We start from the raw sequence: 5,442 nt of genomic DNA, 5'->3' as shown, positions 1-5,442 counted from the left end.
AACCCCAGTAAGTTCAAAGACATCTACTGTATTCACTTCAAACAGCACTATCTCCAGTTCCCACTCCGCCATTCACTAGATGTGTGATTGGGAATGAGTTGCATTATCTTTCTGAACTCCCATCCCTTCCTACTTATAATATGAAGGTTATAATAATTAAACTTCAGGGCTCCTCCTCCAGCATGACACAGTGTATGCGTTCAAAGAAAGTTAGCATCCTCCCCCGAGACAATGAAAATGTTAGTAAATGTCCATTGTTCCTTTGTTTTCTTCTCAGTAAATGACTAGAGCTGACTTCTATTTTGGGAGTTGGGGTGGGCAACGCTTTGTCTTGGGTAATATTATATTTTATGGCTCATCCATACGGAAATTGGGCTTCTCAGGTGGCGCTAGTAGTAAAGAACCCACCTGCCAATGCAGGAGACATAAGAGACGCAAGTTCAATCCCTGGGTTGGGAAGATCCCCAGGAGGTGAGCATTGCAACCCACTCCAGTATTCTTGCCTGGAGAATCCCATGGACTGAGGAGCCTGGGCGGCTATAGTTCACAGGGTCACAAAGAGGCGGACATGACTGAAGTGACTTAGCATACACGCACCCATAGGCAAATTATGTTTGCAGTCCTGTCCTTCTCTTCCTGCTTGGCCAGTAGTAGGTCAGTTTTTTGGTACAGCAGGATTTGATGTTGGTCATCATTATTTGACTGTATTCTTGGATGGTAGCCCAGGAACATAATGTGACTGATTTAGAGAAGCGTCATTGAATTTTGTCCCAAGATGTGAGCGCAAACACCTAGGACAGAATATGAATTTTCCTCTGGTTTTCCTCTTTCATAGCTGAAAATATGTTAAAGAAATAAACTGAGCACATAAAACTATGCATAAAGACCCAATGATAATGAAACTTTATGTTTGTAAAAAGCTTTACCTTACAGAAAAAATAATTACCCAATGTAATCTTCAAAACACTGTCCCCTAACTCCCACCCCTCATACTTGTTTCCCAGTTGAGGTATGGAGAGCTCAAAAGGTCAGGTAAGTAGTTGCAGAATGTAAACTCCCCAGTTATGGAGCCAAGATTCAAATATAAATCACTGGACTCCAAGTCAAACATTTCTTCCAAGTGACCTTACTTGTCCTCATAATTTAGCTCAGTTGATAAAAAATCTGCCTGAAATGCAGGAGACCCCAGCTCAATTCCTGGGTTGGGAAGATCTGCTGGAGAAGGGATAGGCTACCCACTCCGGTACTCTTGGGCTTCCCTGTGGCTCAGCTGGTAAAGAATCTGCCTGCAATGAGGGAGATCTGGGTTCAATCCCTGGGTTGGAAAGATCTCCTGGAGAAAGGAAAGGCTACCCACTCCAATATTCTGGCCTGGAGAATTCCATGGACTTAAATAGTCCATGGGGTCTCAAAGAGTCTGACACGACTGAGTGACTTTCACTTTCACATACTTCTATATTATTAATATCAACAAATGGTGTTTTGTTCAGAATGTATGATCCTAACCATATCTTCCAACAAGGCAAACCGATGGGATATAAATGGTGTGGGGGCAAGACGAGGAGTTTAAAAACAAGAGGAATGTGCCAGCAACTTTCACACCCATTTCTATTTTTTCTATTACTTTTACCAATAACCACTGTTCATTGAAATGGCCATCAAATTTTCCTTAGCTGCCTTCTAAACACTGGTTCTAATTATGTCAGCCAATCCGGAAAGGGAAGTTTACTAACCTGTTTTTCTAGAGGAGGAAACTGAAACTTGAGTGCTTTAAACAACTTGCCAAAGCAAGTAGATTTGGGGTTAGCCAAAAAGCTCATTTGGGTTTTTCCATAAAATGTTTCTGAACAAACTTTTTGGCCAACTTGATATTATTGCTAGAATGTAAATGAAGGCCTTAATTTTACCATCTTAATGGTGGATGGTCTTACTACTAAATGTTCTGCCTTGTAATCTAGATTACTCTGTGGCTAACTATCAACTAGGATATTGATATTAGAGGAAATTCAGTAAGTAGAAGAGCTAGGAGCCAGGAAAATGGGAGCACTTGAGATAAAGCCCTGTGTCCTTTTTGGGTTAAGACTATAGAAGCTGCCAGCTTTCACAATATGGTCTAGACTCCATGAAGGACCAGATGTCCACAAAACAAGGCACAGAAGGTCATAGAGGGAAGATATGGAGGGCCGATGAGAAAGAGAAAAGCAGCCCCTGACATTCAGAATTGGCCTGGCATTCACAGATAGGCCTGGTGTTCTGTTGAACATAATTTCTAGAATAGCAACATCAGACAACACCACTGGTGATCAGGATAGATCACGATGAAAACAGGACCATTCCATAATCATGTCTGAACACACATGAGGGAGCATGAACATTGTCCAAACCTTTACAGTAACCAAGCATTCCCTTATTCTGGCCAGAACTGACGGCTACCTCTTTACCAGTTACACCTTTGGTTTTAACCCTCTTGCCTCATAGACAAGATTTATGAAGACAGCCAATGGTAGAATTATCCCTACTTCCTTACTGCATTCAATCCAGAGCAAGGCCTTGTTTCCTTCCACACCCTCTTAAATCACTTAATGCAAGCCTTAACCCTGTAACCTCCTGAAGGTAAGGGTCCTAACTTGCTTATTTCTAGTTTTGTTCCCTCCCCCCACTCCGATCTTTTGATAATAACTCTATGTGCCCCGAGGCCAAGAGAACTCAGTAGTATTCAATCAGTAGGCTTCTGTATTCTTCATCTACAGAAAAAACCTCAGCTCCCAGCCTTAAAGATCTCCAACTTCAATGAGTACTTTCTGCTGTACCCTATGTTAGATGCCGTGGTTCTGCAAGTGGAAAACCAGAGTCTCATGAAGATAAAAGGGTGGAGCGAGAGTTCAGAAGTTGCTTTCCGAAGATCGCAGGCCCCCAAGTTGGTCTACAGATAAAAATAAGTTTCTCCAAACATGTCTCTGTGTGGATTTAGTTGTTTCAGTCATGTCTGACTCTGTGCGACCCCATGGACTGAAGACCCACCAGGTTCCTCTGTCCATGGGATTTTTCAGACAAGAATACTGGAGTGGGTTGCTGTTTCCTTCTCCAGAGGATCTTCTCAACTTAGGGATCGAACCCATGTCTCCTGTGTCTCCTGCATTGCAGGCAGATTCTTTACCCACTGAGCCACGGGGGAAGAGCATTGCTCAAATATATAAACTCTAGTGCCTAGAGTGACAAGTTATAAACTCCACTACCACCAGAGCTCAAATAGCTGAAGCCACATGGAGAGAACTATAGGACTAGATCTGGGTTACACAGAAGCTGGCTGACAAATTTTGGAGAATATGAGATAAAGATCTCAATATTAATGTGCATCTCTGGATGCTGTACTTGGGGGTTTCCTTGAACTAGAATTTCCCAAGACTTTCAGTGAAACTTTTTTTTTTTTTGCTTTACAATCAGTATATTAAAGAGACATTCATACATTTCAAGAATTGCTTAAGTTCTGATACCAGTTTTAAGCTTGTGAACATATGACTTTAAACACACAATTAAAGCTATTCATCATAATTTGCTATACTACCAACATTAAGTTACAGTTACTCTGGAGTATAAGTTAAATGGTTTAAAGTAAGCCTGTAACATATCTACAAAAACACTTTCCTATCTCATATATGTAAATTACTTCTCCATGTAAAGTTCTCATCACTCTAACCTCTAAGTTTCCCTGCTCCAGAAGTCACTACTCTAAGGCTTACTGTCGTCCAAAGAGAAGGGGGCGGGGGATGGAGGGAGGGAAGTAACCAGGACCAATAGCTATATATATTAATAAAAGATGGCACAGCAGAAGGGAATGCAGTTCTACAAGTGCAAGCCCTCAAGAAGCAGCATGTTATGATAAACCCCTTCTTTAGAAAGGTATCACTTCTATCACTGATATCACAGGCCAAATTAAATTATACAGCAGGCCATCTTCAAGTAACAGTTGTGGCAATAGAATAAATGCAGAAACATTACAATGAATCCCACCTAATACAACTATACAGACCAACACTTCTCTACAAATTAAGTTCTTTGTCTGACTGCCAGTTAAATACAGTTTTAATTTCATAGCTTAACAATTAAGGGTCATTCACTGAAGTCAATACATATATACCTGGCATTTCAGTCTAAGCTATTCCATGTACATAGCTGAAATCAGTTACAAAGTATGGCCTAACAAACGCTAGGGGAAATTTTTTAAAGTTGTTTTTACAAGTATTAAACTTATCTTGCACACTGAAGTCATCATACATACAGGGCAAAGTCAGAACTTTTATATTTGAGTTTAGTCTTCATTTAACTTTTAAACAGTACTATAGTTGAATATTAAAACAAAAGCAAGTAGTGAGCATATTATGATTATAGTACTTCACTCAATCAATACTGCAAATAAAACACCAGCAGTGAGTGTTATTCACATGCCCTACTAAGAGGTCTGACACTGAATACCACCCCTAGGATGATGTTCATCATCCTCATATGCTTTTCCATTGTAATGGCGCCATCTTTCCTGATTTGGATCAAAGTCCACTAATTCTTTCTGGTCCATTTCATCAGTCTCTTCTACTTCCTTCCTCTCAGGCAGAAGTTTTTCCAGCAAAGAGAGTTTATCAGGAGAGAGAAAGCCATTCTCAGGAAAGTTTACCTTAAATTCAATGATTAGGCGACCCTTTTCATAAGGCCTACGATAAATTGGCATGCTTTCATTTAGCACACACTTGATATCTCCGTGCTTGACAATCTGACCTGGATGAGAAGTGATGACTATGGTTCAGTTGTCAAGAGTAGATATTGGCTTCTGGAAGCCACACAATGCCTCAACCAGCTGTATGTCCATACACATGAAAAGGTCTTCTCCTTCTCGAGTAAAAACAGCATGGTCCTTCTGATCTAAAACAATGGCTCCAGTCCTGGTTCTTGGTCTCCTTCACCATGGAATGTTATCTTCTAGCCATCTTTCATGCCTTTGTCAATATGAACTTCTAGTATTTCATTTTCTTGAGCTATCTTCCCTCTGTTGCAGCTTTTACATCTGTCTTTAGAACTGATCCACTCCCCATGGCCCCGGCACTCCATGCAGACAGACTGAATTTGCTGAACCATTCCAGGTCCTATCTGATGAATTCTTATTTGCATTCCAGTACCTCGACTATTGGGACAGCATTCTACCGCTCCTTTCTTACCACCTCGGCCTTCACATTTGTCACAAATCACATTCTTTTGCAAGGCTAGTTTTCTTGTTGCACCATTATATAAATCTTCTAAGGTTACTATAAGATGATGCACAACGTTTTTACCTCTCCTCTCTCTCTGCATCCTGCCTCCTCCTCCAAAAAACATATCAAAGATGTCCATGGGGGAGCCAAAACCACCACCTGCTCCACCTTCTTTAATTGCCTATTCTCCTTTGTCATATAA

The 5,442-nt window shown here is 40.8% G+C and overlaps 1 pseudogene; it reads right to left on the bottom strand.

The window, feature by feature from the left end:
• Positions 1-4,450: 4,450 nt before the first annotated feature.
• On the bottom strand, positions 4,451-5,442 carry LOC145539467 (dnaJ homolog subfamily A member 1 pseudogene; annotated as a pseudogene).

This window comes from Giraffa tippelskirchi, chromosome 2 (assembly GCF_054371585.1).
Source record: "Giraffa tippelskirchi isolate mGirTip1 chromosome 2, T2T-mGirTip1v1.2.pri, whole genome shotgun sequence".
Taxonomy (NCBI): domain Eukaryota; kingdom Metazoa; phylum Chordata; class Mammalia; order Artiodactyla; family Giraffidae; genus Giraffa; species Giraffa tippelskirchi.
This window is presented reverse-complemented; position numbering and strand designations above follow the sequence as displayed.